This window comes from Protopterus annectens, chromosome 8.part0 (assembly GCF_019279795.1).
Source record: "Protopterus annectens isolate FY-2018-M chromosome 8.part0, PAN1.0, whole genome shotgun sequence".
Lineage (NCBI taxonomy): Eukaryota > Metazoa > Chordata > Ceratodontiformes > Protopteridae > Protopterus > Protopterus annectens.
The window spans coordinates 642,433,877-642,461,393 of record NC_056741.1 but is presented as its reverse complement, the minus strand read 5'-3'; the positions used below and the strand labels follow the sequence as shown (position 1 = coordinate 642,461,393).

Sequence of the window (27,517 nt, the reverse complement as noted above, 5' to 3'; positions counted from 1 at the left end):
TGCACCAACCATATGGATCCCGGCAGTCATCATATCCTGTTCTGTCTGTCCCAGTATGAGCACTCAGGTAATCCATTTTCAAGGCCAATTTACTTTGTTTGGCTTCACTGAGGAGATTCTGCAACTACTGCATGAAAGCTTTCTTTTCTTCACCTCCACAGCCCTGCTGTGGAGCACTGGCTGAGATCATGAAGAGCTGTATTGTTATGCTAGAGTCTAATTTGTATGACATCGCACACTGTTTTCAGAAGTCTGTCTTACCTTATTTTTCACACCAGTTGCAATGTGTCTTCTTTTTGAGTAATATTCTCTGGATCCTAGACGAAGATACTTCTCTGTACCTCCCCTCCACATTTTCTCTCGGAGATGCATTATATCTAATCACTCCCTTAACACTCACATTGTTCACTTCCAAGTTATCCTGTCACTGGATCCTTACTTCATTTTTGGCAGGTAGATTGTTTTTTATTTATGTATTATTTGCAGTTTCTTATCTGGCAAGGTCCTGTGGCTGATTCAGACCCTCTTTTCAGTGGAGACCCAGGGGGAGCAGATCCTCAATACAATATAAAGTACATTCAACAGAAAATGTTGTGCTTGGGCAGTATGGCATTGATAGACATTCTAGTAATAACAGAGTTGGGATCATTTTCCATACAAATAAAATTATATACAATTACATAAGAAGATAGTAGAGCTTATAAATTGTTTATTTTCTAAGAAGAATTGGACTACTGAGAGTGGGAACACAAGTAGCATTACAGTGCTATTGCAAAGAGAAATTATAAATCAGCCACAGTAGAGATAGTCATGGAGAGCGTGTCCACTTTGGGATACCTTTTCAAGGGGTGTGAATGCATTTTAATTTCTATTTTGCTTTTCCTACTTTGTGTTCTGTTTGGCCATCACAACCTTCTTTGTCGCTGATATTTAGCACAGCTTCATCTTGTACCATTGGTAAGATTCATGTAACTGCGCTAAACCATTGCCTTCTGTTCCATACGCATGTATTGCTTCTATTATTATTCCTTTTAGTTTTTTCTTTCCTTTGGTCAGCAGTCAATTGCAAACAGTTACTGAGGAGTCAGGATGTCTGCATGATGAATGCATCTGCTCAGCATGATACATGTTAACTCAGCTTTCCCCTTCCTGAGCAGAAAGCTTGACTAATTGATGTTCATCAGGCTTCACACCTGATGCACGTGTACCAGTTCAGACATCTAAAGGGTGCCTTATTTCCATAACTGAGCTATTTATTTTAATCTATGCTTGTAAGCAGTGCTGTTGCCATGGGCAAGGTTCACATACTTGATGGCTGACTTGTTCCTTTGCATTGTCACCTTGTTTGTGTGCAGATGAAGATTATGATCTTTATTCGGGGGATGTGGAGTGCATCACCCATTTCTTTTTGCAGTCTGCATTGTCTTACGGTAGATGTTTGTGTATAGTCCCACTACATTTTTTCTTGCCAATTTCTTTGTTGTTCTTCCTGTGGAGATGGGCCTCTCAAACCGGATTTCAGCATTAGCAGCTGCATTATTATGAAAAAGGGTATGACTTGTGTATTTAATTTAAAATTTTTTTAATGTTTTTCTTTTGTTATGACATTACAGGGGGTTCGATTTCAGATGAAATGGCAGCCAGTCCATTCAGTTACTGCAATGTCTGTAAGCGACCTTCTGTGGATGTGGTTTAGAATGGAGCTCTGTGGGTGTTAGGTGCAAGCTAATCACCTACAATTGATATAAAAAGTATACACAACCATGTTAAAATGCCAGATTTTTGTGATATAAAAAAATGGGACCACAATAAATCATTTCAAATTTTTTTACAACCCTTAATGTGACCTATTACCTGTACAATTAAATTGAAAAAAATCATACAAATCTGTTAGGGGAAAAATATAAAAAATATAAGACATACAATAAGCTGGTTGGATAAGTGTGAACACCCTTAAATTAATACTTTGTTGAAGCACCTTTTGATTTACTTAGAGCATTCAGTCTTCTTGGGTAGGAGTCTATCAGCATGGCAGATTTTGACAAGGCAATATTTTCCCACTCTTCCTTGCAAAAGCACTGCCAATCTATCAGATTGCGAGGGCATCTCTTGCGCACCGGCCTCTTCAGGTCACTCCACAGATTTTCTATTGGATTTAGGTCTGGGTTGTGGCTGGGCCATCCCAACACTTTAACTTTCTTCTGGTGAAGCCATTCTTTTGTTGAGATTCAAAGTATGAATGAATTTTATTGAGAAAATGGTATTGTTGAGAAACATGGTAAAAAAGACAGATGGGGCAGCTGATTTTTTTTACATTAGGAAGGTTTGTGGCATGCATTGTGGTGGCAGGACAGGTATCTTTCATCCTTCTAAGTTGGGAACTGCTGATTGAGAGCACAGTGTCAGTTATTCCTAAAGTGTATTAGTTCTGGTTTATGCACTTGGGCTTCAGGCCAGTTATTTTACATTAAGAAGGTTCGTGGTCTGAACTCTTGTGGGAGGAGAGGCTGGACTCGGCCCTTCTGAGCTGGGAATTTCTGGTTAAAGGTTTTATAGTGCCTGCATATTTGAACTGTTTCTTACTGAAATTGGTACACCTTGTTTGCTGTAGCATAGACTAGATCCAGGCCTGCTGAATCTAGCTTTGTTTGTATGCTTGTTGTTTGTTTGCTTGTTATTTCCCTGGAATGCTAATTCCACCTAAAACGCGGCTTCTCAGCGCTTCTGTGGATCCCTAGTGATATCTGCATTGCTTACTGTACTTATTTCCTTGTTTCACTTGAAAGAAAGTTACTGTTTGTCGTTTTTGCATTTAAGTTACCTGTAACACATTGTACTTAAGTTACCTGGCACTTGCTCACTAAAGCAATTATACAAGTCAGCACTATAAATTAAAAGCACTACACCCTCACTCCCCATTGGCCCTTGTTTTCAATTATAAAGGGATTCCCAATATTATTCTAGCATGTCCAAAGGTCAGTTGTCAATCTCCTCTCCGGGCCAGCTGGTGAACCTGGGAATCTTGAGGCAATGTTACAACTGCCTCATGTACACAGACAACCCTCTCCTCCTCCCAACAAATTCCAACACATGTGAGAGATGCAACCATATAGCCAAACTGGAGGCTAAGCTCTCTCAACTCAGTACTGGCATAACCAGTCAGGAGGAGAAGGAAACCACACTCACTACAATTCCAGTCTCACATAGACCTAACACGACAGCAAACCAAACACATAATCACACAAAAACATACTCGGAGGCTTTAAATAAAGATCTGCCTAAGCAGCAGAGACCTCCAAAGCAGACACCCAAGCAACCGCTACCCCAAAACAAAACACGTGCAACACATATCTCACAAAGCCAGTGTGCCGAACAGTCACAGCCCTTAAGGCTAAACAACACACCTGATACACTTGTAATAGGTGACTCTGTCGTCAGGCACACTGACATCCCGCTCACCAGGCTGAACAAGGAGAAGGTCATGGTGAGCAGCCTGTCGGGCGCTAGGATCCGCCACATAACACAAGCACTCAGGTCACTCCAAGGCAAGTACAAATATGACTCAGTCATTGTCCATGCTGGTGTGAATGACCTGAGACGTACCTCCCTGGACTACTTGAAAAGAGACATAGAGGAGGTCTCTGAGCATGTAGCCCAGGCCGGCATGACCCTGACCTTGAGTAGCATCTTACCCACACCAAGAATGATGCCACAATATGAAGACAAGATGATCAATATCAACAATTGGCTTAAGTACTGGTGTCATTCAAAGGGGATCCAATGCCTGTCAGCCTGGGATGATATGCTCGACAAGCCACGATACTTCGCTAGGGGCGGCTTGCACCTGTCACCCTGGGCTTTCGGATATTGGCAAAGGCTCTTGCTACCCCCATAGTGCCTTTTTTAGGCAAGGCTCAAAAGACAAACCCACCTCCATAGGTATCACAAGGGATAAGAAACTAAGAGTAATGCTACTCAACGCCAGAAGTCTAAACCTCAAGATGCACGCACTTGAAACTCTCCTCAGCATGGAGAACATCGATATCTGTGCAGTAACAGAAACCTGGTTCAGGGCTCCCGAGAGTACCCCAGCACTACCAGGTTATACCTCATACCATGCTTTTTGGCCCCAAAACTTGGACAGAAACACAAAAGGAGGGGGAGTATCGATATTCATCAAAGATACCCACACCTCCAGGTTGGTGGCAAAGCACGAAGCATCAGAGACTATCCATGTGCAACTAACAGTGGGTAAAACTGCCTTCCAGTTTATAGCCTGCTACAGACCACCCTCCCAAACCCAGGAACCCCACTCGGCCTTCCTGAGAACACTGGAAAATATGAAGGTCTCTCCAAACACCATTATATTGGGTGACTTCAACTACCCAAACATAGACTGGGAGCATTACTCCAGCTCCAACACCCCAGCCCAAAGGTTCCTAGAATTCATAAACTCAAATGCTATGGAACAACTTGTTACCACTCCCACAAGAGGGGAAAACACACTGGACCTGATCATCACCAACATGGGGACTCTATGCTCCAGACCAGAAGTGTATCCCTCACTGGTAAGATCAGACCATAAACTGATCTCACTGGATATTCACATCCCGACCCCACCCCCTGTCCAGAAAACCACAGTGAAAAACTTCTCTAAAGCAAATTTCACATGCCTCAAAACCGAGGTGGAATCCTTCAAAGCCCCCGGGCCTGTGGAAAATACGGCCCAGACCGCAGAATCCTTTATAAATGCATTCTATGAACACCTTCAGGAATGCATGGATCATGCAATCCCAAATAAAACCAAGACCCAATCCTCCAAAGGCAGACGTCCTGTCTGGTGGACCCTAGTCATAAACAAACTATACAATAGAAGGAGGAAGCTACCACATGATAGAGCAAAATCCCAAAAAGGGAAGGCATCTCTGATCAGTATTAGCAAAAAACTAAGGGCACTCATAAAATTGTCTAAGGCCAGCTTCGAGAGAAAAATTGCACAGGACGCTAAGGATAATCACAAGGCTTTCTTTAGTTATGTTAGGAACCTGGGTGGGAATTCCCAGATATGCTCAGAATTAGTCCAAAATGACAAAAAATACACCGAACCCACAGACATTGCCAACATCCTAGCTGACAGGTTCAGTGCAAACTTCTCCCCCCCCCCCCACCAAAAGGACAAATATCTATCCCAGCAGAGTGCTGCCCCCCTGACATCTCAGATGCTCAGGTAAGAGCTGCTCTCTCCAAAGCAAAAAACACAGCATCAATGGGACCAGACGGTGTCCCGGGCTGCGTCCTACATGAACTCCAAGAAGAGCTAAACTCAAACATAAAACTACTGTTCAATCTCAGCCTTACTACAGGATATGTACCCAAAGAGTGGCGTACAGCAACAGTGGTCCCTCTCCACAAAGGTGGTGCCTCAACAGACCCTGGAAACTATCTCCCCATAAGCCTGACTAGCTTGGTCTGCAAAGCTATGGAAAGGATCATCATGGACCTCATAAATAAAGATATTGGGGACCTACAGACACTGGATCCTACCCAGTTCGGCTTTGTTAAGGGCAGATCCTGCCTCTTAAACCTGGTCGACATCTTTGAAACAGTCACCAAGGCCATTGACGAAGGGAAGGTGGTCCACACAGCCTACCTGCACCTCGCAAAAGCCTTTGATACAATACCCCACTCAGGCATTATAGATACGCTCACCAGCTTAAATATAACCCCCTATGTCACTAGATGGGTTGCAAACTGGCTCAAGGACAGAACCCACATGGTTAGAATTGCTGGAGCCATGTCAGACTCCAAACCAGTTACAAGTGGCATCCCACAAGGCTCAGTCCTGGGACCTCTCTTGTTCGGTATATATTTCTCGGAGGTACAGGCCAACACAGAAGGACTGTGGCTGACCAAGTTCGCAGATGACTGCAAACTGGGCACCATAATCGACTCTCCAGCCGACACAAGCATCCTCCAAAAGGGCCTCATAGAAACAAACAACTGGTGCCAGAGCCATGGCCTCAAGCTAAACGCCAAAATGTGTATAGTCATCCCCTTTGGCAAAAACAAAGTGCCCACAAATTACCACATAGGTGGTAATCCATTAAGTACAGACAAAGTAATTAGGGACCTTGGGACCCAAGTTGATAGCAATCTCTCATTTGACAACCACATGGCCAAAGTGGTTAGAAAAACATTTTATATAGCCCACCTAATCATGAAGGGATTCACGTCTAGATTAGGGGAGGTCATTGTGCCTCTTTACTCATCCCTCATCAGGCCCATAATCGAGTACAATGCCCCTTTTGGGATGTACCTTACCAAACACCTGCAGCAACTGGAAAGACCCCAAACGTACCTCACCAAGAGGATCAAAGGGCTCAAACAGATGCCATATGCTGCCCAGTTAAAGAAACTCTAGCTCTACTCAGTGGCATACCGCCTTCTCAGAGGCGACCTGTGCCTGATGTATAAAGCCATGTCCAACCCGGAATTAAGGGACATGCTGCACCTCAAAAAATCCAAATCCCATCGAGCTACACGCTCGAGAGACTTGAACCTCAGCCCTGAAATAAATAGGACATGCTGAGGACAGATTCATAACCCAGAGGCTCCCTTCACTCTGGAATAAAATCCCAGTCCAGGTTAGGCAGAGTCCCTCACTGACTCTCTTCAAGAGGAATCTTGATGAGTGGATGGGAGATCGTAGGTTTACCCCGGGTATCACTTCTGTGTCACTGTTAGACAGAGGCACAGTATACTAACCTCGAAAAAGGGCATAGCAAAATTAATTTAAAATGGGTGGCAAAAGCCAAACATACTCTGGCTAGGCTTATAAATGCCCTAGGGCAGATAGCCTAGTATGAACCTATGAACCTATGATTTCAGTACTAGTAAGCAGGGGTGAATAAACGGACTTTTGGAAAAAACTCAGTTCCCACTAAATACCACATTGATGGGAGCCCTCCAAACACCAAAGGCATTATAAGAGATCTGGGGATGCAGTTTGACAGCAACCTCTCCTTTGACCACCACATTGCCACTGTGGTCAGAAAGCCCGTCTATGTGGCTCATCTCATTACCAAGGGTTTTGCATCCAGGAAGAAAGAGGTCATCGTCTCTCTCTCTACTCTTCCCTCATTAGGCTAATCATAGAGTATAATGCCCCATTTGGCATGTACATCAATAGACACCTGCAACAGCTGGAGAGGCCACAGAAGTACCTTATGAAGAGGATCCTAGGCATTAAACACATGTCCTACACAGACAGACTCAAAAGACTCCAGCTGTTCTTTGTCTCATATTACCTACTTAGAGATGATCTCTGCTCGAAGTAAAAAGCCATGTCTGACCTAGCTCTGTTAGAAATGCTACAGCTAAAGAATCCCTCCACACCACATGCTCCAGAGACCTCAACCTCATTACTACAATCAACAGCACATGTTGGAGGGACAGGTTCCTTACCCAGACACTGCCCATGCTCTGGAATAGACTTCCCATACATATCATACATGTCAAGCAGAGCACCTCACTGCTTCAAGAAAAATCTTGAGTGGATGAGAAATGGAAAGTTCACCCCAAAGATCACTGCAGTGGCTCTACTCGATAGAGGCATTGGGAACTAACATCAGGAAGCATGATGCCAGGGCACTTCTATGTGCTAGGCTTGTAAAGGCTTCAGGGCCATTAGTACACACCTATGAATCCATGTATGAAATCTATGTGTATATTTATATATATATATATATATATATATATATATATATATATATATATATATACACACACACACACACACACACACACACACACACACACACACACACACACTCACACCTCTAGGCACACCTGCATTTCTATATCTTTGTATTTGTGTGTGTATGTGTGGCCTAACTTGAAAAGCCCATGTACAGATGTCACCCAGGGGAAAACCCAGAATATGCACTATAACACATTCAGTGCAATGTTACTGTTCATTTAAAACTCACAGTGAGACTATCAGAGAAGGTATATGGATACAGTTCTGGAATAATTTTGTACAGTTAATCTAAGGGAGATGTAAATCAGTAAACTGATGTCAATAGCAGTGTAAAACCAAATAGGAATAATCAGGATTAGAATAGATATTTTTCTATTTTTTTATTTTTCCTTAATGTACATTCAGTCACAAAATGATAAAATGTGAACATCCAACATTTGCATATGGTTTATTTATTATCCAGCACAGTTTCTTAAGAAAAAACAAATTCATATCAAGTAATACGAACTAGCAAATTGTAGGCACCTGTGTATCAGTTTACACACACACACACATTTTATTTTGTTCAAGTGACTTTATAGGTTCATAGATTAGTACTAGGCTAACTGCCCTTACAAGCCATTTTAAACCTAGCCAATTATCCCTTGTGAGATTCAAACCTTATACCTTGTGTTTGTAAGGCAAACACCTTAACCATTAGGCCACCCTCCCAACCTAGACTGCTTTGGTCCTTGACCTCAGGAAGATAGGAGTAATCAAGTTAAAAACAAAAAAAATTAAAAAAAATATTTCTTTTATGTGTTAATAGTTACTAAAGCGAAGTACTGCAGATATCGGGAATGAGACAATTGTGTCGCAGTTCCTCTATCTATGCTCAGTATTGCTGTCTAGCTAATGGCTCACTGCTTAGAAATGTTACCTGCCATTCAAAGGCTGGTTTTGCTATGGTATGCAAGAGAAAAATTCTCATGACAATTGACTCAGATGTCAAATAATGGGATTTGTAAGTAAGGGGTAAATACAGTTTGTCAGTCCAAATTATGTCTGCAACACCAGAATAAGAAAATGTTGTTTAAATTTTATTTATTTATTTTTTTTTTCCCTACTGATGCATCATCAGTGTGGAATGCTAGAGGACATCAAGGTTTTGCCCAGCAACAGATGCCAGTCACATCAAACCTATAGTTATGTGAAATTAGAAAACATGAGAAAGATAACTTGTGGGTAGTATGATTTGTAATCAGGGAACAGCACAGTTCTGCTTGCATCACATCCTTCAGAAAGGGCATTGTGTGGTCTATCACACGAGGAAAATTACTAATTGGTAGTAGTCACTGGCAATTGGCGATGTTCTATAACTTATGAATTAGATAGAAAAAGGGATCGTGTTACGGCTGCATCGACTGACCCACAGGGGAGATGTAACACTTTAGTTGTAGGGTCCTTCTACTTAGGCTGCACTAATTCTACTAATGTTTCTGGGACTTTGAACCACCCATGGTTCTGGCCAAGGCAGCTTTCCTGGGACCTGCTCATCTGTATTAACAAATTATAGCAATGAGCATTTGGACTCTTTTGTCATCTCTACCATCTTATCAGCTGTATCATACCCAAAAACGGGTGAGTTGTGCTGCATCCTGATCTGAATACGTGCTGCTCATCACCCTCATTACATTGTACTACCCTGTGTATCCATTTATCAATCACCCTCTCCATAAGTTTCATGCAATATGACAGGATTTTGATGACTCTGTATGGATCACAGTGGTGGATGTCCTATTTCTTCTTGTAAACTGGCACAAAAAAAATGTCTAAGCTTGTTTCCTTCCTTCCTTTCCTGTGGGTAGTCTAGCCTGGACATAGATTTGCTGTGTCCAGGACTATTTGTAGGCTTCTAGGCCCCCAAGCCTTTCTGTGTTGGAGGGAAGCCTTCTAGCTTAATTTTGTTTCTTAGAACTAGCCAGTTTTTTGTTTCAGCACTCGTCTGTTTCTTTGAGCTCAGCACTTGTTCAGAACTTATTGTAAGCACTAAATAAACTACAAATTACTACAGCACTCAACTTTCCTCACTGTCTAGAGGAAAACAGTTTCTAGTACTTAACAAATAAGCACCTATCCAGGCATGTCTAAGGGTCAGCTCCCAGTGTTTTCTCCTGTCTACCTGATGAATCTGGGCATCTTGGGGCAATGCAGTAATTGCCTCATGTACACAGACAACCCTCTCCACCCACCACCCAACACTACAACCTGTGACAGAAGCCCTTATATAGCCAAACTGGAAGCAAAGCTCTCTTCACCCAAGACTGGACTAGACAGTCAAGAGGAGAAGGTAAACACTTGCACCACAACACACTCAGCACTTAGTCCCTCAAAACCTACACCACCAAAACACACACATTGAAACACAAAACACACACCTACATTCGCGGAGGCTCTCAGAAAAAACCTGCCCAAGCAACAGGGACCTCCAAAGCAGAAACACAAGCAACCTCCACCCCCCAACACAACCCACATTACACATAGCCCACAAACTCAGTGTGCCACTCAACCACAGCCCATAAGGCATAACAATGTACCCAACACTCTAGTCATAGGTGACCCTATAGTCAGGCACACTGATGTTCCACTCACCAGGCTAAACAAGGAGAAAGTTACTGTCAGCTGCCTGTCAGGTGCCAGGATCCGCCACATAACGCATGCACTCAGGTCACTCCACAACAAGTACAAATATGACTCTGTCATTGTCCATGTTGGTGTGAATGACCTGAGACATATTTCCTTGGACTACATGAAAAGGGACATGGATGAGCTGTCCGATCTTGTAGCCCAGGCAGGTATGCCCTAGCCCTGAGTAGCATCCTGCCATCACCCAGAATGATACCACAGTACAAGGACAAAATGACTGACTTTAACAATTGGCTAAGCTTCTGGTGTCATTCTAAGGGGATCCAGCATCTGTCTGCCTGGGATGACATGATCGACAAGCCACAATGCTTTGCCAGAGATGGCCTGCACCTGTCACCCCTGGGATTCCAGATACTGGCTAAGGCTCTAGCCATCCCTATAGTGCCTTTTTTAGGCAAGGTTCAAATGACAAATTCACCACCCTAACAGGTACAGGCAAGAATAATCTGAGGGTATTGCTACTCAATGCTAGAAGTCTAAACCTCAAAATGCACTCTCTCGAGGCACCCCTTAAAATGGAGAACATCGGCATCTGTGCAGTGACAGAGACCTGGTTCAAGGCTCCAGAGAGTACCCCTACATTGCCAGGCTATAATTCATACGACACCTTTCAGCCACCTAACCTGGACCGAAACACTAAAAGCGGAGACGTATCCATATTCATTAAGGATATTTACACCTCCAGGCTAGTTGCTCAGCATAATGCATCCGAGATTATTCAAGTGCAACTAACTCTGGGCAAGACCGCAATCCAAATTTTAGCTTGCTACAGATCCCCCACCATGCCCCAGGACTCCCACTCCTCATTTCTTAATACACTGGAAAATATTAGGGTACAACCTAACACCCTAATAATGGACGATTTCAACTACCCTACCATTAACTGACAAAACTACTCATGTACCAACTCTTGTGCTCAATGTTTTCTGGAATTCATAAATTCCAATGTCATGATCAACTTATCCACACCCCCCACCAGGGGCAGCAATATCCTAGACCTGGTTATTACCAACATGGGCAACTGGTGCTCCACACCAGCGGTCAATTCCTCGTTGATCAGATCTGACCACAAGCTAATCACCCTAGACATCCACATTCCTCCCCCACCCCCCATTAGGGAAACCACAGTAAAAGATTTCTCCACAGCCAACTTCACGCTTCTTAAGACAGAAGTGGCAAACTTCACGACACCCATGCTGATGGACAATAGAGGTATGACTGCTGAATCCTACACAAATGCACTTTATAAGCACTTACACGAGTGCATGGATCGTGCAATCCCTAACAGAACCAAGATGCTATCCTCCAAAAAAAGGAAGCCAATCTGGTGGTCCCCTGCCATAAACAAACTCTACAACAGAAAAAAGAAACTGCTGCAAAAAAGAGTAAAATCCCATGATTGGAGAAACTCCCTGGTCAGCCTCATTAAGAAGCTGAGATCCCTCATAAAATCCTCCAAAGCTAGTTAAGAAAACAAAATCGCCACTGACTCTAAAGACAACCACAAAGCATTCTATAGCTATGTCAAGAATCTCAATGGCAACACTCAGATCTGCTCTGAGTTACAGCACAATGGTACTAAATATACAGAACCAACCGATATTGCCAACATCCTGGCAGATAGGTTCAGTGCTAACTTTACCCCCCTATCATCCCCTAAAGGGCCCATCTCTATACCAGAAGAATGCAAAGTTCCTGTAATCACGGCTGCACAGGTAAAAATCACACTATCCAAAGCCAAGAACACAGCATCCATGGGACCTGACGACATCCCAGGCTGTGTTCTATATGAACTACAGAACGAACTGGCACCCCACCTAAGTACCATGTTCAATCATAGCCTCACCTCAGGCTATGTGCCCACTGAATGGCACACCGCGATGGTTATCCCACTCCACAAAGGGGGAGCCACCACAGACCCCAGAAACTACCGCCCCATTAGCCTAAGAAGCCTGGTCTGCAAGGCTATGGAACGTATCTTCATGGAACTTATAAACAATGACACTGGTAATCTCCAAACTCAGGACCCCACCCAGTTCGGGTTTGTAAAAGGTAGATCATGTCTCCTAGACCTGATAGACTTCTTTGAAGCAGTCACCAAAGGTGTAGAGGAGGGTAAGGTGGTTCACACAGCCTATCTAGATCTTGCCAAGGCTTTCGACACCATCCCCCACTCTGGAATTAGAGATAAACTCACTAAACTAGGTATAAATCCCTATGTCACAAGATGGGTTGCCAACTGGCTCACTGACAGAAACCACACTGTGAAAGTAGCAGACTCCAAATCCAACTTCAGACCAGTGTCAAGTGGAGTACCACAGGGTTCAGTCCTGGGTCCTCTCCTGTTTGGCATCTACTTCTCTGAAGTACAGGCCAACACAGAAGGTCTTTGGCTAACAAAGTTCGCAGATGACTGCAAACTAGGAGCCATAATAAAAACTCCAAAATATGTAGACATCCTACAAAAGGGCCTCGCTGAGACAGATGCCTGGTGTCAAAGCCATGGTCTCAAGCTCAGTGCCAAAAAGTGCATTGTCATCCCTTTTGGTAAAAACTCAGTACTCATGAACTACCACATAGCTGGTAGTCTACTTAACACCGAAAGTGTGATAAGAGACCTTGGGACACAGGTGGACAGTAGTCTCTCCTTTGATAATCACATCGCCACAGTAGTCAGGAAATCCTTCTATGTGGCACACCTCATCACAAAAGGTTTCTCATCCAGGAAAAAAGAGGTCATTGTTCCCCTCTACTCGTCACTCATTAGACCCATTATAGAGTACAGTGCCCCTTTTGGTATGTACCTCACAAGACATCTACAACAACTGGAAAGGCCACAGAAATACCTCACAAAGAGGATTACTGGCCTCAAAGAGATGCCCTATGCAGACCGTCTCAGAAAACTGCAGCTTTACTCCATTGCATATCGCCTACTCAGAGGCGATCTCTGCCTAACACACAAAGCTATGTCAAACCCAGAGCTTTTAGACATGCTCCACTTAAAGAAATCCCAATCCCTACGAGCTACACACTCTAGGGACCTAAACCTCGTCACCACAATAAACAGGACATGCTGGAGGGATAGATTCCTGTCCCAGAGACTTCCCATACTCTGGAACAAACTAACTATCTATATCAAACAAAGCTCCTCATTAGCACTCTTCAAGAAAAATCTTGATGATTGGATGGGAGATAGGAAATTCACCCCGGGGATCACTTCTGTGGCTCTGCTCGACAGTGGCACAGGAAAATAATTTTCTTGGGTGGTGAAAGCCAGGGTACCTTTGGCTAGGCTTATATAGGCCCTACGGCCAATAGCCTAGTACCTACCTATGAACCTATGATCATAAAGTCACCTGGCATATGCTGTTCTCTCCACACTGCTACAAGAAGCTTCTGGAGATAATTCTCTCCCGTCTCAGCAAGCATGTTTATCATATCCACTGTGACATTTACTGAGCCTGCAGCTGTACATGACGAATTTCCTTCGTGAAAGTCTTACATCTCACAGGGTGGCATCCTGTTCTTCTATTGTTGTATCCTGTATATGGGTCAGTACAGCATCTGTGGTGGTTATTGTGATTGGTAAGCTGCTGTAAGTATTCCCTCCATCTTCCTTTGATGTACTGCGGACAGGAGAGCTTGTTGTTGCTGGCACCCTTCATGAAGTGTGTCTGTTAGTCTTCTTTGTCTGTATGCATTGGCCATGCAATCTGATGTTTCTTTATGGCACCTACCAAGTCTGTTTGCATTTGCAGGTCTAGTGCCTCCAATGCCCTGTTCTGTGCTAATGCAACTCCTTTCTTGCCTTCATTATTAGTCAATCTCTATTCCTTCCTACCGTGGATGGTCATTCCAATCTCCCACTTTTGTCTGGACTCCGTATTTCTTTTGCGTAGATCCAGGACTGCTGCATTACTCCTCAAGCTTTCCTTTAGTACTTTATGGGCATACATGGCCAGGCCACAACTCATTTCTGTAGTCCTCACACATGCACTTTTAAGGTGCTGCCATTCTTCAAGCAGACGTTGTTCCACCTCTTATTGGGGTGCTGGAGGCCTGACTGATTCATTTAACTGTCATATTTTATCTTGAGGCAACTCCCTGGTCTTCACCCTGGTCTGTTTTGACCTTAGAGCCATCTTTGCACACCGTTTGCCGCTGATTTTGTCAACCACTGGTTTATTCTGTGGGACAAATGTTTCGCAGAGGATGACTGTGGAATCTGTGGTTATACTGCAGTACCCTTTCCTCACTAGGGGAAGGTTATCTGAGTTAGATATTGGGGAAGGTTATCTGAGTTAGATATTGGCCACTTGTGCACGTGGACCTGTTACTGTCTGTCTTACTGAACTATGTGTTGACTACTATCAAGCCATGATGTCCCAACCATGGGGAGCCAGGTAGTGGTGATATCTTTTTCTTTCTGTCACATTAAGTGCATTCAAGTCACTCATTATCAAAACCGATTCATGATATCCTGCTTTATACAGTAAATCCTGCAGCTGATATCGGACTGCACTCTTTGGCTCGCTATCACAACCCTGCATTGAGGCATAGTGCAGTGTTCATAATGTCAGCCTATCATTACACTGGAGTCTGATGGACATGACTCTGTCACTAAGACTGAATTGATCCCTGACTGCCTTCTGAAGCCTCTCACCACATTTCACAGATGATTTCTAGCCTGTCCTCCCCCCCGAGTAGTAGACTATGGATCCCAAGCCAAGTGCCTTGCCTGCACTACCCTTCCAATTTGTCTCCTGGAAACATTGGATGTCCATGCTCCACCTTAGCATCATGTCATTCATGTCCAAACTGCATCCTGTCAGTGAACCTACAAGCAAGTAAACCTACAAGCTAGCAAGTCATAGTTCATGTTTGGCAGGTTCATAGATTATGCATTCAGCAGTTGCTCAACACATCTACCAAAGATAACCCAGGATGGGTAACAGACTGGCCAGCCAGAAGCTTAGTGACCAGTGGCTGCTGAGTTGTATGACAGGCACAGAGACAATAGTGAGCACATACACATTTTGTGGAGTACAATAAACCTTCAGCATAACTTATGCTTTTGGTAGTGGTTGAAAAATAACAGGAGTAAGCAGAACAATTCCTGTTTTACATCTATCTTTGTTGCCAAAAAAGAAGCAAGGATGGATAGTCATATCCTGAAAGGAAGAAAGTTTTTGAAAATATATACTGAGGGGAGAAGACATTGGAAAGGTGCAGACAGTACTGTACACATGACCAAGGGTCATATAATTGTTCAAGAACTGTTAGGGAGAAATGATCACTAGTGATCACAGACTCTGCTGCTAGGTTGTTGCACATGAATTCATGGAATCTACAGTGGTACTGCAGAAGAAAGGCGTTTCCTAGGGTTGCTAGTTATGCATTACAGGTGGTCAGTATGCTCAAATACACAGCATTGGGTTTCAAGTCTTATAACATTTTCCGGGTAAGGTATGTATGTCTATGTATTCATTGTCTGGAAGAAGAATTTTGCACTGTGTGTATGCCTGGCACTTTACATTGTGCTGTGAAGTGTACCGGGAAGACAGAGAGAGATACTGTTATGTGGCCTGATGCTGACATAAGGCGAGTTAGGATGACTGCACTTTAGTATTTTTCTCATTCGTGTAAAATTGCCACAGTATGGTGTGAACTATAGTTAGTGTCACCCAAAATGCCTGCGATCCAAGATGGTCACTTGCCGTATGTTATGACTTTCATAAACAGTTTGGTACACCTGTAAGGATACCAGTATTCTGAAGTCAGATGGTGTAGTGGAATACTGATTTCACAAATATGGCTGTACATTTGATTTGAGCTACTTTCTGGTGGCATGCTTATGCCCAGATGTAACTGCCTGGTGACACAAGAACTTTGTAATTAATGTGTTATTTTTTCTTTGGTTTAAAAAACTGGTTTACTAAATGATCCAGCTCTTACCTCATCTGATTCTATTGTTGGGATTCCTGTGAATATGCTAAGCCACTGTCTGTGACATAGGGTTCCCATGCATATGCATCACACCTTCATCTTCTGTTGCTGAACAGTCAGATAAAGTTATTCACTGAGGAGTTGTGATGTCTGCATGATTGATTCATCTCCTCAGCATGACACCTGTCAACTCAACTTGCCCCTTCCTGTACTGAAAACCATACTCTTTGTTATTCATCAGGCTTCACAGGTTATGCACTTGTAGATGCTAAGATAGCTGAAATGTGTGTTAACATAATTGCTCTGGATTCTAATTTTAGAGAATTTCTTACTTTTGTTGTTATGCATTTTTGTGGCCATGGGCTTGAATGTACTTTGATTTTTCAGCTCAGCTATTTATAACCTAAAGTTTGCCCATTGCATCCCTTTTTTTTTAAGACTTAGACCATGCCTGTGAGACATATTGAGTTGGAGTTTGTGTATAATCCTACAGACTGTTCTTCACAGCTCATTTGCTTTGTTGATGTTCCTGGGGAAAAGGGGCCTCTCATGCTTGATCCCTGCTGTAAGAACTAAATTCAAATGATTGAATTGCAACAGTCATAATTACACAAAAATGACTGTTGTGCAAAACATATTCTTAGAGGTAGTCTGGTTTATCTAGCTTCTTGGGGAAATGTTACATTCAGTATACTGATGAATAGAACAGCATGTTATGGCAGCCTGGAAAAGGAAACAATTTTGAGACAGAGAAAGAACAATATGTGCAATGTTTGGAACAGTGAGAGTAGGCAGTGCATAACATGAAGTAAAGAATAATTCAGTTGCTTGAAAAATGTCATACCCGAAATGCATATGTGCACACAAAAGCAGTAGCAGCTACAAGTAGAAGGACACATCAGTGATATGCCTATGGGATAAAATACAGAATACTGGAAATCTCTGTAAAACAAATAAGAATATTCATAATGATCAGGGTATGCTTTGGCAGTCATAGCTAAAGCTGTCAGTGGCTGAGATTAACTGTTATCTGTATATGTCACAGGCATGTTTAGGGGAATACTTAAGACACCTTTACATTAAGGATTACTAACAGCCTATTTGTACCTTGACTTACTGTGAAAGTGTTATTCAGATGAAAGCAGTAAAGAGAGAGGTGAGGGAACAGTTTTAGAGGTGCACCAGGCTGACTGAAAGCAACTCTGTTTGATGTGTACTGTCATTCAAATTAGCTGAACCTAACAGGGCAGGAAATGTGAAACTCTTGCTGGCTGAGAGTGGGAATATGGGAGGAGTAATTTGAGAAGGAACAGAAGCAGATCAAAGTTGAATGCCTAAAAAAGTCTGTTTTCTCAGCAATGAGCTGCTAGTTCTGTAACCTTTTTTCACAGAATGTGTAAAACAACAGCAGGAAACACATTTGTAAGAGGCACTGCATGACAGTAAATGATACTTTTACTGAGGCCTCTCAAAGCTAGCTGCTGTTCTGTGCTCTTCCATTCTAAGTGAATGGAACTGCCATATCACAGCCCACCTATGGGCATTGTAATCTCAGAAACAGTGGACTCACAGTGTATCACAGGGAAGATTTTTCTTTAGAATGAAACAAACTCTCATCAAGATGTCTGCCCCCAGGAGGTTAGTCGGGTGCAAACTGAATACAATTACTAGTGACTACTACTGTCTGGTACATACAGGTTAGTAATGAGCCAAACTTAGGAAAAGTTATACAATATATCTTTTTAACATGTTTTCTCGTAGTTGTCCTTTAATATTTAGAAGAACACGCTTAGGGACAAAAGGAAGTAAAACAATGTTTGTTATTATTAGTATTTGTATAAGATATTTTATGATATAAATTGCAAGGTACATTGTAAAACAGTTTTATATTGTGTGCAGTGAGGGATGTTTTTAATATGAGGGTGCTCTTTTCATTGACTATTGTATGTGCTAAAAATATTAAAGTAAACAAATACTTTTTAGTTATAAAGAAATGGAAACTTCTGTTTAACAGTATTTTAAAAGGTGAGGAAGCATCAACATCTTGGAAGAAAGCTCTGCTGGCTATACTACCCAAAGAGGATAAAGACCCATCAGACCCAGCTTCATATAGACCCAGTTAAATTTTAAACCATGTTTATAAAGTGGTGACACAAAAAATGAGCCACCAAGCAGAAGAAATTACAACAAGATCTACTAGACTTTCAGAATGGTGCGGTTTTTGCTTGGCCAAGAGAACACACTAACACATCAGTAAGTTCGCAATCTACCTCTAACAGGCAAGACAACACCAGTGACTCTTCTGGCACACTAGATGGTGCTGTTGGCTTATCTGATTCGACGAATGCTCCAGTAGCTAGTGGGGCTAATCAAACAGCTTGCGTTACATCGTAACAAGCGGGTACTGCTGTCCCGTCCGTGAATCTTAGTGATAATCATTCCTGGCCAGCCATAAAAACTTGAACAGAAGTAACAACCTCTGGAACAGGTTTAACCACAATGGGAACGTCCTCTCATTTTAGCAGGGGCGTCGAACAAAATTTAATTTCCATTAACAAATCCCCTTCCAATCAAGATGAGGAGCAGGAGTCAGGGGAGAAAAGGCAGGTTGCAATGTCTTCAGAGCAAGGACAGCACGCAATCAACAGTGAAACGACGGAAACACTGTATCAAGGTTTGGTTTTTAACATTTCCTCAACAGTACTTAATTCAGCTCAATTATCCTTACTGAATAAAGGGTTATCCTTTATTCCAGCCAGGGGAGCAGAACCAGCTGAACTGCTTAAAGATTTGAGACTCTTGGGTAGATCGCTGACTTTAAAAACTGTCTTTAAAAGTAACTCTCAACACAATTTAACTGAGTTTAAGAAATCTGACTTTAAAAACTGTCTTTAAAAGTAACTCTTAATACAATTTAACTGAGTTTAAGAAACCTAGTACTTATATCTGTCAACCTCACCCTATGGTAGAAGCATTCATTACACTATGTGAGAAGCAGTTTAGGGAACTGTTTAATAATTATTCCAAACCCCATTTTTGCAATATGTGTCAGCAGAGGATTCTGCAGCCCTAACTGAAATGAAGAACATACATTCAACAGAGGTTAGGCCTGCAAATAAAGGTGGCAGTATTGTAGTGCTTGCTAGAGATCTTTATTTAACACAAACAAGAAAGTTACTATATGATGAAGCGACTTATTTATGTGTCTCTAGAATCACTGTTACTGCTATAATGGAGAAAGTGTAATTTTTAATGTTTGATTTGCTTATGACTGGTCTTAATTCTGAGAGTCTCTAATTATTTCAATGTAGAATACCCCTTCATTCCCACTGTATATGAACTTCCTAAAATACATAAGAACTTAGAGTGGCCACACATGAGACCTATTGTTTCTGGTAATGGTTGGAGCACAGAGCCACTATCTATCTTTGTTGAGAAAAATTTACATCCACTTTTAGATGAATGTGACACAGTGTTGAAGGACACTAGTCCTTTTTATCTAGACTGTATGACAAAGTATCCAACCTATCTAGAGATTACATCCTTGTCACTGTTGACATTGAATCACTGTTCACAGTGATTCCTAATAACTGGGAAGTAGAAAATATTACAGACTTCTTGAATGATAGGAAATGATTTACCAATGAGAGAGTGAATTTACTTTACTTATTGCTAGAGGCTGTACTGGAAAACAATGTTTTCATTTTTGATAATGAATTATTTTTACAGAAGTTTGGCGTGGCTATGGGCACAGCATGCCAATAGCTACGCCAGCCTTGCACTAGTACAGTGGGAGAGATTGTTTCTGTTGCAAAATAATACCTACCTTGAGAACATAGTTTGGTATCTACGTTTTGTTAATGACATGTTTTTACTTTGGCATGGTTCCTCAGAAACTCTAGAAGAATTTGTAAACTATTTGCATGGTCCCACTTATTTTTTTGAGATTCACCTGTAAACACTCTGATGTAGAGATGGAGATGGAATTCTTAGATGTAAATATTAATAAAGGAGATCATAGTAAGGTGTACACTAGCGTTTATAAGAAACCCATCAGGAAGAACAATTTTCTCCATAAAAACAGCATGCATCCTAAGCATGTCACATGGAATGTTTTAAAAGGGCAAATCTTTAGAGTAATGAGATTGCACAATAATGACACCCAATTGGCTTTAGCACTTGACTCCCTTAAATGTGATTTCCTAGCAAGAGGCTACAAAGAAACATAAATTGACTCCCACATTAATGTTGCATGGGAAGAAAGGGGAAGGAGATGTAGAGCCTACTTTAATAATCATACTTTATCTTATACACCTATACAGCGTCAGCTGCAAGAGACACCTTCAGGATTTCTTTACCTTATTCTAGTGACATCAGCAAATACTGTGATAGTATAAAAAACAATTGGAACATCTTACACACCTCACTTTGCCTTTAAGAATAAATCCTTGAAGAAGCATTTATGTTACATGCCACAGTCCTGTACCAAAGGACCTCAATCCAACAGGCTAGGAACTTTCTCCTGTAGATCTTGCTCAGCCTGTAAGTATATATTTACAGGCTCAGTCTATATACACCCACATGTCAATTTTAAAATTGAGCTCAGTTTTTATTCTGATTATAGAACCTCTAACATTGTTTATTTCGCTAGCTGTCAGGTCTGTCATGCCTTTTCTATAGGCAAAACCATTAGGCCGTTAAAGGACAGAATCCTTGAACATTACAGGGATATTAGGAATCAGAAAGACACCAATGCTCTAGCACAGCATGTTGGCTTGCATGGCTCAGAACACTCCTTTAAGTTTTTTGTACTTCAGGCTTTAGATGTGGGGATTAGAGGAGGTGACATATCTAATCAAACTGAAAAAGCAGAGCAACAATGGATTTTGCTTCTTAATGCAGAGAAATTGCCTGGACTGAATGGGGTATTCAGCCTTAAACCATTTTTGAGAGCACGTCCACTCAGGCATTAATGTTTTTTAAGTTTTTCTTTTATTTCTTATTTTATACATATACATTTAGCATATAAATTTTTTTTTATGTGTATACCTTTTATTGTTAAGTACTTATACTCGGTGTTAACAGCTGATTGGTTATGCTTCCTTTTCAAACTTATGTGTTTTAACAGATTTTTAGTCTGATAAAGCAATAGTGTTATCGCAAAAGCTCTTACTTTTATTTGTTTTTATAAATTTATTAAATTATTACTTTTGCCTAGCCGTGTTGGTTCGGTACTTGCCTTCATTTATTGTTTATACATGCTTATAAAGCGTTTGTGTTTATACTAGTTAACAAAATGTCAAAGGTGTTGCCAAATTTGATATATATGGATCAATGTGGTTTTGCAGAGGGAAGGCAAACATTTGAGAACATTACTAAAACAATGATGATCTAGAGGGAGGCAGAATGTAAGAATATATCTCTTTTTTTGGTGGATCTTGATGCAGAGAATGCATTTGACAGAGTAACCTGTGATTTTACAAGTAAGGCAATGGAAGCTTTTGTATTCCTTATTTCAATAATATGGTTAATTAGGAGGATACAAGAAGGATCCAAGACAATAAATAAAGTGGGAGGGTTGATTCCTCTCCAATAAACCAGGCAGGAATGCTCTCTTTCCCTTTGTTACTTGCTATATATGTAGAAGGGTCTATATTACATTGTCAAAATCTTTCATCGACGGCTTATTCACTGACACCTAGCCATCAAAACTAACTTCAGTGAACATCAAAATTTTTTACAAGGTAAGTAACCAATTGACCAACACCACAACTTTGACATTTTCCCCACCATAGTGCGATCTCAGAGTTGGTATATATAGTCGGGGTGTGTGTATGGGCGGGCGGATTTAGTGTGATGTGTGTTTCGGTGGGGTAGTGACCAATTGGTTACTTACCCTGTAAAAAATGTTGATGTTCTCTGAAGTCAGTTTCAATAGATAGGAGTTGATGAATAAGCCGTCGATGAAAGATTTCAACAATCTAATACAGACTCATGTAGAGCCAATGGCAAAAAATAAATACATAAATAAAAATTAAAAATAAGGGACTCAGAAATTCAATGAATGATATCAAGAAAAGTCGGCTTTTTTTTGCTCATGATATTCTTTTGTACTTGATAAAGCCAGAAAATCCAGGATCTGAATTGCCTTATTAAGTTTTATTTTGTTGCCGGTTCAAAAGCAATAATTAGAAAATAAAAATCAAAGTCTAAACCAAGTCTATTTGAAGTACTGAATATTGTAAAAGAGATAAACAAGCTGGTGGCAGGATCTTTAAAAACAGATGGAGCAAATTACATGAAAATTAATGGAGTTTGTGCAAAATAATGTTCAGGATGACGCGTGAGGTTTAAGGGGAAGGAAGGAATTGAGCAATTTATATAATATTGTAATTATATCAGTTATAAAGAAAGAAATAATGTATATAAATGGGAAAAATTAATATGGTTTGTTTTCTTTTCTATAAAGGTATGTGTGCATATGTCTTAATTGATAACTGAATACAGGTTTTAATTTTAAAAAATAAATACTTCACTGGCTACTCTTAAATTAATATGGCATATCGTGCACTGTTATATTTGAAAAAAAACACCTGCAAAGGAATTCAATTCTCTCAGTATCAAGCTTTCAGTAACTTTAACAGAACTGCTTGCCAATTCCCCCATAAATATTAATCAGGATGTTTCTCATACAAATGCCTTGGAACACATTCCTCACTCATTTCCTGACTGACTTCCTGCACCTGTAGACATATATCATCAGCAACTGCTGGTACTTGTTTTTTGGGAAAAAAAATATCTTTATAAATATAACAAAATGCTCTTTTCAAATACTACAGATCTACAATTTTTCATGCTTTTCATTTCCTAACCAGTTTGCATAGTGAAAAAAGCTCACTTGTTTGCAATGTAAATTGAGAACATTAGTCTATACTTCAACCTCTATAGAAGCAGGGAAAGCTATTATATTTTAATACACATACATTATGATCAGTACACATTTACATCCCCCAGAAGCCCCAGATCTCATCATTACAATGCTCATATCCAGCCTGCATCTTGTTACAGTATATATCCTGTGTACTTTATAATCAAGAAATAGTACATACCTACTTTAATATCACTAGCATAAACTGTCACTAATAAGGCTCCCCTCTACCACCTCACACTGAAAATACCTCTGCATACTACAGAGAACTACTTTCAATATAATTGGGAGTTGTTTACTTACCATAGCTTGGTATCTGTGTTGTCCATTTTCATTCTTCCTCGCTGCTGGGTCTTGGATATGACATCAGATCTGACTTGGCTGCATTTCCAAGACTTATGATCCAAGTCTCGAGTTCCTGCCTCTCCCATAATGAATCATACATTTTCCAACCCCTCAGATCGAGTTTGCTGCCCCATATACAGAAAAATAGTAATACACAAAATTACAAGCCATTCAGGACCCAAACTAGGAACCTATGGGTTCTGTAACAACCTCTAGGTAACTTCTCCGAAGACCATACCGGGGAAGGGTCTATATCACTTTGTTGAAACGGCAGAAGTTCGAACACCATATGTTCGAACTTCTAACCTCGAAGTGCAAAACCATCAAAAGCTTAGAACAGCGATTTTTTTCCCCAGGGGAAAGAAATCGCTGTTCCAAGAAACACACACACAACACAAGCACACCAAAAAACAGCAATCCACACAAACACACACACACTTAAAATCCTACACCTAACCCTACGCTAAACTGTACATACACTACTATCTATCCACTTACCTTAACCCAAACCCTAACCCTAAGGTCCGTCACTATCGCACACTCACCTGACCGATGCCCTAACCCTAACTCACCTATCACGCCCTAACCCTAAAGTCTGTCACTATCGCACACCCACCTCACCCGCGCCCTAACTCACCTAACCTGTGCCCTAACCCTAACATCCACACAATCGCACACTTACCTGACCCCGACCCGTAACTTTCCACCACAGTGCTGAAAATTGCGAAGCCACAGAAACGGCCTACCGAATTCTTTCCCTGGGAAAGAATTTGGTGTTCCGTGGCTTCGCGATAATCAGTTTTCGAACTTCACAGTTCAAACATATGGTGTTCGAACTGCTGAAGTTTCGACGAACTGATAGGAAACCACCGGGGAAGGATGGGAGGGATGAGAGGAATAATGAAAATGGACAACACAGATACGAAGTTATGGTTAGCACATAACTCCTAAATTTGATGTTGTCCTTTTCATTCTTTCTCACTGCTGGGTCAGAGTCCTCAGCTACATAACTCCTGCGTGGCCCTCATGGAAGAATATGCCAGAGCACTGTCAAACCAAAAATGCCCTGCTTCTGGAGACAATGTCCAATTTGTAGTGTGAGACAAATGTATGAGACTTAGCCCAAGTGGCTGCAGCACAGATTTCATCAATCAATGCTCTAGATGAAAATGCAGATGAAGTAGCCATAGATCTGGTAGAATGGGATTTTAGAGGGCGAGGCAATTCAAAACCCTTGTGGGGGTAAATGAGAGAAATGCAGCTTGTAATCCAATTAGCCAGGGTAATTCTGTAAACTGCTTGACTCAAACGATTTGGAGAGAAGGAAATGAACAAATGGTCAGACTTTCTGTGCTTTGTTTTTCTGTGAAGGTAGAAACGTAACTGTCTATAAACATTGAGAAGGTGCAACATGTATTCTTCTTTATTGGAAAAATTGGGGAAGAAAACAGGAAATTGAACTGATTGATAATGTTTGCTTCTGTGGCAACTTTAGACATAAAGGAAGGGTTAGTTCACATGGAAACCATGTCCTTGTGGAAAATGAAGTAAGGAGGTTTGGCTGAAAGGGCCTGAAGTTCAGATACTCTCTTAGTTAAAGTGATGGCCACGAGAAGGACAGTTTTCCAGGAAAGATATTTCAAGTCACAACTGCTAGCTGGTTCAAATGGCTTCTGAATAAGGCCCTGAGGAACAATAGTCAGGTCTCATGGGGGCAAAGGTGTCCTTTATTGGAGGCCTGAGTAAAAATATATCCTTCATGAAAGCTTTACACAATCCTGAAGAAGAAAGAGAAGATGACCACTCTCCCATATGGAAATTAGAAATGGCAGCTAGTTGTAGTTTTATAGTAAAGAAACTGGCCCTTTCTTGAAAAAGAGAACTCAGAAGAAGGAGAATAGCTAAAGTAAGTGCCAAGAACGGCTCAATATTCTCCTTAGAGGCTCATATGAAGACCCTTTTCCATTTACTGCTATAAACCTTTTTTGTACAGGCCTTCTAGGAAGCCAGAATTATGTCACAGACCTGGGAAGCTAGTCTGGACTTTCTTACAATTGCTGGAAGTGGAAGAACCATGCGGTCAGTCTGAGGGTGTGGAGGATGGGGTGCTGGTGTTCCGAAGGATGAGAAATTAAGATCCTGACTGGAATCTGATATCCATGGCGGATACTTGAGATGAGACCATAGGAAGGGGAACCACACCTAACGAGGCCAAAAGAGGGCAATAAGGATTACTGAACTCTTCTACCTGATGGCTTTCTCAAGGAATTTCGGAATCAGTGGCAGAGGAGGGTCAGCATGAAGGAGACCAGGGGACCAATCATGGACTACAGCATCCCTCTGACTCCCCCTTTGGGGGTATCTTAGCAAAGTACTTGCTGCATTTGTTGTTCAGGGGAAAAGCAAAAAGGTTTCAACAAAGTCGACACCAATGTCTGAAAATCTTGTTCGCTGTTGAAAGATTGAGAGACGACTTGTGACAAGTCAGAATGGATCTGCTGAGTCTGTCTGCCAGTGTGTAAGCTTTCCCCAGTAGGTGTGCTGCAATCAGAAAGTGGTATGAAGAGATCACCCACTCGCAAACCCTCATGGCCTCTCTGCAAAAAGGGTAAGATTGCATTCCTCCTTGTTTGTTGATGTACCAGACTACTGACATGTTGTCTGTGTGAATTGCAATCACCCCTAGAGGGTGGCAATCCTGAAAGACTTGCAATGTTAAAAGAACTGACCTCATTTCTAGGACATTGATATGCAACTTGGTCTCGGTGGGTGACTATGTGCCTTAGATCATTTTTCCCTAATAATGCCCCCCCCACCCCAACTGGGACACATCCTTGGCCACTGTGGCTATGGGGGGGAAAGAGAATGGCCTGCCCATAAACAGATAATTTGACTGCATCCACCACTGGAGATAGTGTCTGCAGACTGAAGTCAATTTTATAGGAACAGAAAGAGACTGGCAGAGAATGCACCACTGAACAGCCAGTGTCCACTGCAGAACTTCAAAAAATACAATCAATAAATACACATGATCTATGATGTCACATGACATAATTTGTTTTTCTTTTAAGGAAAGCAATGAACAACTTCCTGTCATTCAAACCAGGTGGATGGCAAGCATTCAGTTTTACTTGCCATTCATACTCCTTCCAACTGAATTCTTCTACTGCATCAACATTTTTATCTGCTTCCGAAACTTCATCCAAAACACAAATTTTTTGAAACACATTATACAGACTGAAGAAGTCCTTGGTGGATGAAAGCTCTTACTGTGGATGTGTTGAATTAAAAGTTTTGTCATCATTTTGTGGCTCTAGTTCGGTTTAATTTATTTACTTTAAGGTGAAGGACAAAAGGGAATGTAGTAACCTCTGGATATTATTTTTAGCACACAGGCATTGTTTGTTATATTTGTCCAGGCATCTAGGTGCAGAGATAGATGACCCCCAACTACCTCCAGAGACGGACATTCAGTCAGCATTTCAGGAGTCCTGATAGGGCTTATTGGGAAAACGTTCCCTGAAGCCCTGATTTTGCAGAGCCCCCTGCCTCTAGGGTAATGCCTACCACTGAAACCTCCCCCTCTGCCTCTGGAGGAAGTATCCCCACATGGATCCTGGAAAGGTCCTTGAGGTCTCCTGAACCAAGTTTTCTTCACACTTCGCTGATTCCTTGAGAAGGTTCTCTGAGGGGTGGAAAACTTGATCTCCATGGCAGACAAGGTCTTTCCTTCTTGCTCATTGTGGGTAAAAGTTGCTTGTTGCTTTCACTGATGGTCCAAGCAAGGAGGAACCATCAAGTAGGGCATTAATGAAAGACGCTTTGAAGGGTTCCATGAAATCACAAAACCTCAT

At 41.5% G+C, this 27,517-nt stretch overlaps 1 protein-coding gene across 1 annotated transcript in view; it reads right to left on the bottom strand.

The window, feature by feature from the left end:
- Positions 1 to 27,517, bottom strand: part of CACNA1F (calcium voltage-gated channel subunit alpha1 F) — a 4,101,209-nt gene that overhangs the window by 587,048 nt on the left and 3,486,644 nt on the right. The window lies entirely within an intron of this gene.